Source organism: Leptosomus discolor, chromosome 18, assembly GCF_034619465.1.
Source record: "Leptosomus discolor isolate bLepDis1 chromosome 18, bLepDis1.hap2, whole genome shotgun sequence".
NCBI lineage: Eukaryota > Metazoa > Chordata > Aves > Leptosomiformes > Leptosomidae > Leptosomus > Leptosomus discolor.
In genome coordinates, this window is record NC_141408.1 from 11413848 (window position 1) to 11427179 (window position 13332).

The following is a 13332-nucleotide window of genomic DNA, read 5'->3' on the forward strand; positions in this document are numbered from 1 at the left end:
GGCAGGGGAAGAGCGACAAATAAACCCTCATCATTTCATCTCCCTTTTGGATTGCGTACATTCACTGACTGGATGGGTCCTCGGCGAGCTGTGCTGTCATTGTGGGCTTTATCTAGGATGAAGGAACTGTTTTCAGGGCATTCAAAAGAACGGAAAATTTGGGCTTAAACTCTCAGTTATGAGAAACAAACTCCACCAGGTGCAGCACAAGATCCTAGTCTTAGTTTAATTGCAAAATTAAGTTTTACCCTCCCCATTTTAACGTTGTTAAAGCGGAAAAGAATTCTATTCTATTTAAAGGAAAGAGTGGCAGGGCATGTTTTTCCAAGCAGGAGCAAGACCCCCCAGCATGGACTGCACCAAGATCTGGACCTTCCCAAAGTCCAAAGTGATGCTATGATCCAGCTCAGGCACCTTCTCTATTCATAAAACTGAAAAGACCCTTCTTTTGAGAAGGAATAAGTAAAGTCTTTTGTATTTGCTGTTGAAATCTCTCAAGTGTGAGGTAAAACTGACCTAAATCCAAGACTTCCTGGCCACAGAGAAGCTTAAACCACGGGTTTCTTTCCAACATGGAGTAAAATATTTCAATAATAATAATTATAAATCAAAGTTTTCATTCACTGGTGCGAGGAAAACTTTCTGATTTTGGAAACACTACTTTTCTTAACGATTTACTATGCTGAAACAAGCAGAAGCAAGGCAGCTGGCATCAACATTACACCGTGTCTCTCTTCAATAATGCATTTCCTCCTGCCTTCACCCTCTCTTGGGGAGGGTCCCTGGCCTGGCTGGGCTCCAGGGATGAACCCAGGACGATGCCTCTTTCCAAGCTGACCTAACAAGGTACCTGCCTGGTGATGCAGGCATAGACCTTGCCGGGAAGCCTCATCCATGGGATAAAATAGGCAATAAAATATAACTTGCACCATGCAACACACCAGCAGCAAGATTCAATTTTGTTTCATTGAAATAATCCAACGTTTTGAGGTCATTTCAGCAAAACGCAGTAATGCGAGTCAGGCTGCCCTGATCCAGCATGATATACTCGCTCGGCGCTGTCCTGGCAGAACACACGGCTGTGTTTAACAGGGAATTTGCCGAGAAATCCCGAGCGCTCGTGGGGTCATGGCCCCCCGTCCCCTCCCACCGCAGCGGGGGAGCAGAGCGGCCGAGGGTTTTGCGAAACCAAGCCTGATTTTGGATTACATCAAAAGGATTTATTCGGGCATTAAAATCCCGACGCTCCCTCGGTCTGGTCCCCGAGCACATCCCAGGGTCAGCAGCCCTAATTCCCAGCCAAGTTGCCCAAGACCCGCCATCAGCGCAGCAGTGGCTACAGCTCAGATTTTAACCTCGCTGGCAAACGCTCTCCTTCTTCCTCTGGTCCCCCCCAAAAGAGTTGATGGAACTGAGGATTTTCCTTTTTCCAACCTGGCAGAGAAGCCCAGACCAAGGTGCTCAGCCACCAGAGCTTGCTCAGCTCCAGCTCCTGGGCTCGTCTGTATCCGACAGCCCCATTTCACGGCAAGGCAATTAATTAACCAGCACTATACGAGGGGCCGGTGAAGACTTTTGCATAAAATACTTGTTTCCTGAGAAGCGGGGGAGGGGAGATGCAGCTTAAAACATTCCTTGGGATGCCTAAATAATCCATCCCAGATGGAAAATGTGTTCATAAAAGGAAGATGTTAAATACAAAACAACTGTGGTGGAATGCAGAAGGGCAGGAATGGAAGGGAAACAGCCCGGGCAGCACAACTCACAGCCTTCACGCTGCAGGTTAGACACAGTCCCGTGAAAGCCAAATATCTGCTCCTCCCAATTTTATTTCTTTTTTTTTTTTTTCAACAGGATTATTTTTCTCATCATGCCAAGCAGAGGTACGACAAGAAAATAACAGCATAAACTGTTTGATGAAGGTAAATAGAAGGAAAGAAACTGCAGCTTTTTTTGGGAGAAAGAAAAATGGGGATAGAGGAAGAGGATGCAGGTGGACAGCCCTCTCCCCTTTGCAGATGGGAGCATCAAGAGTTTAAGGCGCTTTGGAAACAAAAGCCCAGCTGTGCAGAGGAGCCACAAACCAAAATTTAGACCTAAAATCTAGAATCTGAGACGCAGTGTTGAGAATTGTGGACCCGCTTTCCCTTTACTGTGGGGCTGCTTTCGTGACGCTGCTCAGCACCTCAGCGATACCACGTGCAAGAGGAAAGCGGACATGAAAGAGCTGTAGGATTAGAACAACGTTTTTTTAATGCAGTCACTGGACTTAATCTCAGTGCAATTAAAAGCGATAGGCACCACCACTTAGCAAAATTAACATTAAAAACTATCACAGAAATCAACCACTGGTGGATGAGCCCTCCGTCACGCCTCTGCAGAGGCTCAACGCAGAGGCCATCCTCCAAACCCCTAACCCAGTGCAGGAGCTCCTCAGCAGAGCCAACACGCTGCCGTGCCCACAGAGGCATTTTTCGGGCTCTCTATCATCAGCACAATGATAGCAGCAATCACTTCACAGCTCTTCAACGACCCAGAGCCTCTGCTATTACCAGCTGCCATCAGAGGGGTGAGAGCAGCCAGTACACTGAGCACCTCTTGCCCTGGGACAACCAGTTCAGACACTCAGTGATTTTTCTTTTTTTTCCCAGCATAATGAGCACAAATTAACCCAAAGCCACAAAAATATTCAGGAAAGAATAGACAAAACTCATCCAAGTGCCAGATGGTAACAGTCCTTTTCCCTGCTTAGTCTCCTCAGCCCTAATCTAGATAAAAGCCCTTGCTTCTTGAGCAAAGAGCTTACGTTCCACAGTAAGATGATGAGGGTGTTAAATCTTGGAGAGCCAGGGGAGTATTGCTATTTAGAGGACGGAATGAGGCATCCCGAGACCCAACTGTCTCAGATCTTGCGCTAAATGTTCCCAGTCTCGACGTTCTCTGTAAGTGGGGGCAAGTCAGTAGATGACCTGGGATAGCCTACACCCCCACGAGGAAAGGAGAGCTCTTCAAAGTAACTTCAGTTGGTTGTGATCACAGCTCAGATCCCTGAAACAACGATTTTGCCAATGCATATTCAGATTTGCAGACATTTTAGACCCAGGTCTGTAAGGCTTTACAGGCTCTCAAATCCTAGAGTAAGCCCACCCACAGGCAAACCCCCGGGGGAAAGCCAAACAGGTATCTCTCTGGGTCACTCTGAAGGCAATTTGCAGGGGATGGAGTCTGGATTTCCATATGACACTTTCAGAAGGAAACCTGTGCTTGGACACGTTGCCCCTGGTATTGGAAGGTCAACCCATGGACGGGCAACAGACGCACCAGGTTTCCCCGTGCTGTCATGTGGGAATGCCCTGGCCATCAACAGGAGGAAAAACTCATGGAATCCCAGAGAGATCTCCCCTCTCAGGCACCTTCTAGTCCTCACTCTTGCCATTAAGATGTCTGTCCAGATAACCAGACACCTTTCTGCTGCCAAGGATGGGAATGAAGCGGGCTGTCTGGCAGCTGCAGAGAAGCGATGAGCAGATGGACGTGGCGGGACAGATCCCAGGGGGCAGGAGGAAAACTTACGGGCCTGAAAGTCTTAGAAGGCACAAGAAGAAAGAGAAATCAAATCAAAGTTAAATGCTGCAGCTCTCCCTCTTGCTACAACCTTCGGCATTGAAATAACCCAGGAGTGCTTTGAATGCCTGCAGAGAGGGCTCCAAACATCTGATTTTGGATTCAAGCCGCAGCGCAGAGCGGCGAGCACCAGCAGCATTAACCCAGAGCATGGTGGGAAGCGCCGAGCCGTGCCTTTCTTCCTGGCCATCCCAGGGAGGCTCACAGACCTTGCCACCCCCACAAAATCCTTCCGAAACACAACCTCTTATTTAACAAACATCGACACAGGGATGCGAGACTGCCGCCTACGACTACAGCAACCAGCAACCTCACGCCAACGCTCTTCCCTGATGAGATATCGAACCTGTCCCAATCCAGGGCTCTTGATATCTTCTCAACCATCAGGACAGAGAGGTTTTATCCCTGTTTTGCGGATGAGGACATGAAGCAAGAGGCAGACTGGAGCAGGAGCATAAGGCTGTCTCCAGAATCCAAGGTCAGGGTGTCTCTCAGATTCACCTGAGCTTGTATCTTTGCCAGAACAGGAGAGTTGTTTATTTTTTTATTTTAAAACCTAAACTGCAGAGGTACAGCTATGCTTCTTACTCAAGCCTGCTTTCTCTTAACGCACCCCTAGCTCTGTAAAGCATTTCCAAAACAGAAACAGCAGTTTCAATTCTTCATGAACAGCGGTTAGTCTCGCCACAATTTTTATTGTGCATCATGAATTTTAATAGAAATTCACACAAACCTCAATCCCTCGGCACCAAGACGGGTGAGGTTTGTACAAGGTGAGAGGTGCTACTGGTTTTTTAAGGCAGTCGCAGTGAATGGTTGTGGTGGGTGAGGGAGAACCCAGTGGAGCTACTTCCATCCATGGAGGGTGTGGAGCTGCCCGCAACTTAGAAATCATCTCGGTCAGGTCCTGCATCACAGCAGGGTATCCAGACTTGGGTGCTGTGTATCAGCATGTGTCAAAGCTATGACAGCCCCAAAAAACACCCCAAAACCCCCAAAAGGAACCACCGAACCTGCCCGCTCCCATCTGACATGAAGTACTTCCCACCTCATCTCTCCATCCTTCTACACACAGCAGATGACCCCACGCACCAGCAGCCCTCCCCACTGTTAACAACACCCCGGATAAGCAAGGCAAAAAGCCCCAAACACAGACCCCAAACCCATCCAGAGACATCAAAGAGATTTCTGGCTTAAATGATCTTTCTGGCTCTGCTGAGGGGGTTCTTCTCCATTGTGGCTTTGGTAGGAAATAAATCAATCATTTTGCTTTCTCTTTACGTCAGCCTCAGAAAGGCCCCCCACCCCCACCCCGCCGTCTCCTGCCACTTACAGGCATCTGCACTGGCGCGACACAGATCCCTGCCTTCCCACATGGGATGGATTAGTGATTCACCCTCTGGTTTCAGCACCTCTGGAAGCCCAAGAAATTAATTTAAACTCCTCTAACACATCTTTGGCATCTTCTCCTGGCAGGTTAAGCCAACCAACAGAACAAACCCAAACACTTCCATTTGCCAGAAGGAAAAGCAACCCCTACTAATGCTTGGCATGGAGAAGCTTGGGTGATGAGAGGGATGGACAGTCCGTTCAGGGGAGGGTTTCCCATTTCCAGGAACGGGCTCGCTCACAAGCATGCCGAAGGTTGCAGTCTTACTGGCAGCTTTCTGCAGCAGCAGAAACCCCAGATACTTGCGGCTCAAAGTGACCCATTTTGGGGAAATGAGCAGAACGATGCCCAGAGCACCCTCTCCCTGCAGAGAGGGCGGTGGGGAGGGATGTTTCGCAAAAATCTCTTGGCAGGAAGGGACCGTCTGGTTTTGCAATCAATGGCACACGTATGGGCACATGAAGTAAGTCTGGGAGGAGGAGGCAGCAGTGCTACCAGCATTACTAAGAAGGCCCAGAAGAGACAAACCCCACCAGAGAGACCTCTCCAGCAGGCAGCTGACGGCTCTCCTGGGCTGTCCCAGCCAGATAGGGCAGCTTCTGGAGAGACTGTGCTTCCAATGACATGAACATCTGGAAGCTGCTCTCAGGAAATTTGGCCAAAAATAGCAGACACGTTGGGCTGTCCTCAAAGGTCACAAGCTTTTGGCCCTCCTGGGTCACACCATGTGACTCGCATGGAGAGCGCCCTTAGCAGCTCCTGCTCCATTTACCAGCCTCCTCCTCCACACCACAGCAGAGCTGTCTCAGTGCTAAAAGCTCCTACAGGCCATGCCTGTAGACAAAGAGCGATGCTCTTTGCTTTTGAAGATCCTCAGAGAGATGCTCTCAGTGGAAAACACACTTCTATCTTGTCCTGAGTATGGCAGCAAACAAAACCCTGGAGACACGAGTGTGTCTGAATCTCACCAGCACATGGGGTGAGCAGCAGCTCTCAAGTCACTGAGGTTTCCGACATGCAGGTCAATGCACATCGCACACTGACTGCTCCAAGGGGGTTATCAGGCACACATGGAAGGATTCAACACTAACAGAAATGTTGGTTTCAGCAAGCTTCTGGTGTCCATGGTCTTAAACACCAGCCCAGTTCACATGCAGCAGCTCATACCGGTAAGCAAACCTTCACCAGACCTGTTCCCATCCCTGGCAGCCCCCAAAGGCTAATGCTCCTCACGCCTGGGTAAAGACCACTCAGCTCTAATCTGATGGTTAAGATACTCGTGCAGCAGCCAGACCAGCACAGCACCAGACGGCCTCAAGGGACTTAGAGCTTGCGAGAGTTTAGCGGAGATGCCAGCAGCAGATGGCAGGTAATGGGAGAAGCCCCTCGGCGGCAGGGCTGCGAGCACCCTGCCTGCATGGTGTACTCCTCCTTCTGGGGAGCATCACCACGTCCTCTCCATCCCATCCCATCCAGGAATGGTAGCCTGGACTTCATTATTGGGCAGCTACGAACTTTAGCTCAAATTTAGCTCTATCTGTTGCTGCAGTGCCACGAATGACTCAAGGGGCGATCCTGATGCTGCACTAGCTGGCCCATCGACCCGAGGTTGTATTATTCAGTGCATGCTCACACTTAAGCCCTTCGGTTTTCAGCAGATCTGCTCAGATCCCAGTTCTCAACAATGGGGAAGTGCTTCCCTAAGTATTTTCACTTTGTCAGGGCGACCATTCCAGGGGGCCATTGTCTGCCTCTGAATATTCAGCTATTCCAGCCGAGCAAAAGCAGGCAAGTCGCGGCAGTGCTGGGCTCCAACAAGCCCTGGACTCCAGGGGACTCCTTCCTCCAGCCAGTCAGCTCAAACAGAGCAGCTTTCAAGCTGCTCTAATCGACAGCAGGGCCCATGCTGTCCTCCAGTTGCGCCAGGGCTTTGAGAAGATGACAGCCGCCTTGTGTGCCAGGGCACGGGCTTCCCCCCGCGCTACAGTCACTTGTTTGTTTTACGCATGTACGGTCATGCCCAGGCAACGGCTTGGTGGAGAGAGATTTTCTGCTGAAAAACTGCTTTGTATTGGTCTACATCCCTTCTGCCCAGAAAATGCCGGGGAGGCAGTAACCCCTGCAGAAGGGCTGCGTTGACACCAGGCAGATCGCGGTGCTCCAGCGATGGCACAGCATCCTGAGGCGAGCAGCGAGCCCGGGGCAGGCGCTGCTGGGAGATCCCCCACGAGGAAGGCTTCCTGTGTTCCTACAAACCGTTTTGTTCACGCACGATGGAGTGTCATAAATAATTACAAGCGGGCTGCGTTCCCGGAGCACCGAGCGCAGCGCGGTTTGCCAGGAGTTTGCCTCGCTTGCTAACAGCCAGCGGGAACCGTGCATGCAGCATCTTCATTCAAGCAAGATCCAAAGCATGGGGAGAAAGGAGAAGAGTTCCCTCATCCACCACAGCTAGGAAACACAGGGACTGCGGCTTTATTTAAAATAGGAGATGTGGGAAAGCTCAAATCCTCCAAAGAACAATTAGGCGCCTAATTCCCATTGCCTTCAGGGCAAAGTTAGGCACAGGAGCTGGGTCCTGGTCAAGAGGCACTAATGTCTTGCTGCCAGCAGGGGTTTGAGCCATCTTCCTGGAAACACCCCCTCTCTCCTCCCAATATTGCTGTTGATACTAATTCTGAATTAAGACAGACCCTGTGCTTGTTAGCCAGCACCAACTTCAGACCTGGGGGCTGAGGTTTATGACTGTCACAACGGAGAAAGGCAAATCCTCCACCATACCTCCTTTAATCAATAGCAGGAACAGGCTTGTCTAATTGCTTTGCCCTTTGCTCGGTAAGCCTTCCGCTCATCAGGCTGGGCTTCAGCAGGGGAGATCCACAAGCCCAGTTTATTCCATACAAATTTCACGCTGTTCCCTTTCCCTGCCTGGGAGCAAGACCCAGGAAAAATGAACTAATGCCCCAGACTTTCCCCAAGGAACTGTAGGAGCAGAACCAAGCTGAGGTATTGGGCTGTCTCTGCTGCACCAAATGTATCGAGGAGCCACTTCTCTCTGACACTCACCTGGAGCAAGCACCAGTTTGTAGGACCAGGTTTGAGCTGGTCTAGAAGCCCAACAAAGCAGCCCTGGGAATGCTACAGGGCCTCTGTTGCACGAAAGATTTGTTTCTAATTAAAAGAGTGTATCTGTGGCCTTGAATGCTGCTTGGGGGATGCTGCATCCTGCTGCTAAGCAAGTGCTAAGGCTGGGTGCATTGTTTATTGAAAATACAGATGGAGACAAAGAGACAAGGCATTTTGCCAGGCAGGAGGTGTTTCGGCACAGTGTGGTCTCCTGCTGTGCTTCACGGCAGCCTGGGAGAGCAGGACTGTGGGAGGGGAGCCGCATGGGCACACTCCTGGCTGGCACCCAGAGCCCTCCCTAAACCCAGCAGGTCTCTGTGCGCTGGCTGGGAACACGGGGAGATCCCATAGCTCCCGCTTTCCCCATCGGCATCTCAGCTGGGGCCGGTGCAAGAGGAGATGCCAAGAGGCACAACCTCGACTGGAAGCTAGAGATAAAAGTCAACCTCGCTGAAAAATCCCCCTCTTCACTCCCACACCTGAACTCACTGCACAAAACCTGACCAAGTCCAAAACCTGAACTAAGAGTCCACTTGGGAACATCAGGGGAAAGGTCTGAAAAACTGCTGCTGTTCAAACAAGTTTTCATCCCTTACAAAATGAATCTCCCCTATTTTAGGGGGTCCACAACATCTAACAAGGAAATACATACCAGGGGAAGGAGGGAAGCAGACTACCTTCGCACTGCTGCTCCTATGCTCGTTCAGGAGCTGCAGCCCCAATGAGGGATGCTCCCACCTCCCTTTGGGGTCGCAGACACCTCGAGAGAGCTGTGGGGTCCCCACGATGGAGCATCTCACCAAAGAAAGGGCCCTTGGAGCGTCAGGCAGAGCCAGGAGCACCGATTGCTGACCCGAGACCCGAGTCCCCAAAGGGCTCTGGTTGAGTCTGCTGCGGGTGGGTAAGGGGCAGCACGGACAGCCAGCCAGCCAGTCCCCACCAGCCCCGGGCAGGACTCAGGACATCTTTACACCCTTTCTCTGCTCCTGCTTTCTCACGGAGCTTTGCCAGAGTTAATTTTCCCCCTTCCTGCCCTTTTCCCGCAGGGTCAGGGACACAAAGGGGTCCGTGTGTCCGACACCCCACGCCCTCGCAGGACAAACACCCTCTCCCAGACCCCCACAGGCGGCTGCTCTGCCCAGCTTTGGGGCAAGGCTGCCCAGCGAAGGGAGCAGCCCCGTTCCCGGCCCGGCAAAGCAGGCTCAAGGCTGAGCTCTTGCCACCATCTAGTGGTGCTCCACGGGGAGAGCCCAGCCACCCAAAAGCAGCCGCTCCCCAACTCTGCCCGGGAGCCACCAGCCTTGCTCTCGGCCTCCAGCTCCCCCTGCAAAGCCCCCCCTTTTAGGGTGCAGCCCCCCCTTCCCCAGCTGATAGTTTTCGGTTTGTCTCAGTGCTACAAGTCATTTGCTTGCAGGAGTTTCAGGCTTCTTTTCCTGATCCAGGTTTCTCCTTGTTTCTAGGCTCTTTCAGGTCACTTGCATTAGCTCTGGTCTCACTGAGGATTCCCTTGGAAATCTCCCTTTTCAAGCTGTTTGCTCCCTCCCCGAGCCAAAACAAACCCAACCAGGTTTGGAGCACAGCGAGGCTCAGAGGTTAGGGGCACGTTCAGCCACCCCCATTGCTCTGAGCCCTGTAGCGAGCCCATAGCCCGCTGCCCACGGTTTCCTAAAACTGAGCTCCCTCTGAAGCCAAGTTTTGCCCCACAACAGCAAAGGCACCGCTGGAGACACCCCCCGCAGCCCCCCACACCACAACCCTCCCCACGGGCAGGCAGGGACTCACCAGGTCCAGAGGAATCCAGTAGCTCCAGTGCAGCCTGTTCGCTTCCAAGCGGTCTCTCTTATCGTGCTGAGCTATCGCACCTAAACCATCAATTTACCGCTTGAAATACCTCTCCAGGGTCCCCTGGGGAGACAAGTCACCCCACTAGCCAGGGAGCAGAGGGGAGGGCTGGGTGGCGAGTGCCCCAGCTCACCCGCAGCCTCCCAGCGCTCAGCTGAGGAGCAATCAGGGGTGGTCAGCATCTCCTGTGGGTAACGGCCAGGCTCCAGCTCACAACCTTCTCCAGCTGTGCTGGGCCAGGGCTCCCCGCCTACCTGGCTCGAGCTAAACACCAGAGCCAAACCCAGCAGCTCTCCCTCGGTGGCACACGTGAGATTGGTCCTTGTTACTCTGCAAAATGGTGAATCCACCCAGCTGGGACCCTCCCCACCAGAGCAGGCAGTAACCCGGCCCCAGCTGCTCAGCAAACACTGCTGGCATGGGAAAAAGGCAAGAGTCCAGGGGAAACAGAATTAAACTCCAGGGTGAAGATCCTGCCTGGGGTGCTGAGCCGGGGTGAGCGCTGGCGGGAGGAGACGCGCGCAGCCACGGCCCCACTACGGGCCACGAAATTGTGTTTCTTATCCGTTTGTGCCTGCTGGGGGATGACAATATCTGTTCACTGCAGGGCTCTGGGGTGAAATGGGTACAAGGACGTAGCGGGTTTACCCACATTCTCAGTCACTCGCCTCACCTGAGTTGCTCCTGGGCTCTCGCCCTTTCCCCACAGACAACACCACTCCCTGGTGTGATTTATACCAAGACCATAGAGAGGACATTGCCATCCTTCTTGCTGTAAACCCCCCTCTGGCCAGAAGATAGAGGTCATTACCAGAAGGGATCTTTCCAAAGGATAGATGATAACGTAGAGTATTGCGAAATGTTTTATCCACAAACATGAATGAGGTCTGTGGAAAAGCTGGTCTACAGCATGCCCTCCTCTTTTTTTGTAGCTACAGAATAAAGCTTATGTCATTTATTTCACCAAGGTGCAAGAATCACGTTGCAAAGAGCTAACAATAGAGGTAGCACAAGGAAATCTGTGCTTAAGTCCCACCTGTTTCTTTAACACCCTGTAAAGAAACACCCTCAAAAGGTAAACAGGGAGTATTGGTTGTGCTGGGAAGCCTTGCAGGTTAGGACACGGCCTCCCCCTCCCTGCAGCAGCCCGGTCAATCGGATGCACTTTCTACCTGAGGGTAAGTTACTTCTATCAGGAAGGGTCACAGGGCTCAGTAAAAGCCCTTTTATAAAGGAGCAGCTGAGACCTACAAACACAAAGCTGCCGGGGTCCCCCCGGGAGGCACAGCAAAGAACCCAGATCTCCTGCGAGCCGGGGCAGTGCAGAGGGACAGGGACACCCCTCAGCATCAGCGCTGAAGGAAGACCCGAACCCAGCAAGCTCGCACCTCGCCTCTCAGCGTTGCTGCTCTTCATTTAGCCGAGTTGTTTTCAACCCCGGGGCTAACAGACACCTCAAGGTCAGTCCCCAGGCTGCATCTGAGAAGTCGGCAAAGGCAAGCAGAAAGGATCCAGTCAACGGCCGCCACAAAGGGACCTTTGTGTGTGCAACTGCTCAGGACCTTCCAGGACAGTTGTGGGGCTCGGAAACCAAAAGTCTGAAAGTCACCGAGCGAGCTGTTAACAGCAAACAAGGCGCAAGACTTTAACAGAAACACGGGTTTCTACCTTTAGCCACAGATTTTATTTTCTCACTCTGCCAGGCAATTCATCACTAGCAAAGTTTTGATTAGTGCTGGAAGGAAAATTTACATTCCAAATTTCAGCAGCTGCCAGCATACTCATTCATCTGAACTTTTGAGAACGTTTCTTTGAGGCTTTGTTTTAAAAAGAGGGCTGAAGCAATTTGCCTTTAGAAAGCAGGCACTGCTGCGGGAAGACAGATGCTGTTCCTAATTTTCAGCACTGCTTTCACGTAATACCAAAATATTTGGCACAAAGCACCCGATTAGAGAGATGCCATGGCTGATGGCAGATGGTACTCCTCATCCCAAAGCAGCCTGCGAACGGTCGATGTAATCTGATTGCAAACACAGCACGTGCATTTTTTCCAGATGAGCAAGCTTTACGTAATTTTTTCATTGCCCTTATTTCAGTTTGTTAACAAACACCATCGTTATGAGCAAACAGCCCAACAGCAGGGTTATCAAACAAATCCCTTCTGCTCACCCCACCCTTCCAGCACCTGGAAACATCAGCAAAGCAGCCTTACCCCCACCCTGCATGGCTCTACCTGCTTGTAACACCCACCTCCAAGCTGCTCCTAGCATTAAGAGCCAGGAGGGAGCCTTGAAAGAACCTGACTTCAGGCTACAGCACTAAATTACAGCAAGACTTTCCCTGTGTAAGCAGCTTGGGAAATACTCCAGGCAGCAGGTTGCTCACCTTTGCTTTAGAACAGAACGAATTCAATCACGTATCGATTTGCCAAGTACTTTTTCCCCAGCGGGAACTCGCCATAGATCCTCCTGTAAGTTTACTCAGGTGTAACTGTACGCAGTAAAGGTTATGAAAACAGGATTTTCTTCAAGGAAGCTGCACTTCTATAAAACTCACGGAACAAAGCTGTGCACTTGCCAAATAGTGGCTGCTTGAGTTATGAAAGAGAGTTTGTTTACAGAAAACAAGTGAATACGTGTCCGACCGCCTTTCTCTTCCTCTTTGCTGGCGGAGGGGCAGAATGCAGCGGGGGCCAAACACGACTGCTTTGCTAACTGAAGTGGTGACAGACTCCCTCAAAGCTGGACTGTGCTAACCCAGGGCACTAATGCTCCTTCCTTCAGGGCAGGCGCTTCAGAACTAGCCACGTTTCCTAGGGCCATACCAAGGGGATGTGTAAAAAATATTGTACTAAAAATCACTCCCAATTCTCAGAGTCGCTTTCCCCGGTAAAAATTATAAAACCACGTCACAGATTTGCTTTTAAACACTGGACCTGTTTGCCACCAGATTTGAATTCGGATGCTTTGACCTTTGTTTTTCAGAGAAGCAAGACAGGCTGACCTTCTCGCACTTGCCAAACACACGGCGCCTACCTTTTAACAAGCTTCCAAGCGCCAAACAAGTACGTTGTTCCCTCTCTCTCCAGCACCAAAAACCGTGCAGGTGCAACTTGTCCCAGCTGCACAGTAACCGGAGCTGGAATTTAACAAGTTGCATTATCCTGATTTCAACAGCCACCCCGATACGTCCTCCAACCATCTCCAGCCACCTGCGGGCACTCCAAAACACTCGGCATCTGGTTCTCGGCTCAGCTCCGAAGTTACAAGCACTTGTAAGGCAGAGGCAGTGGACAGACAAGGGGCAGAAACAGCAGAGATGAGTCTAGGTCTGGGTTTGTCACGACGGGC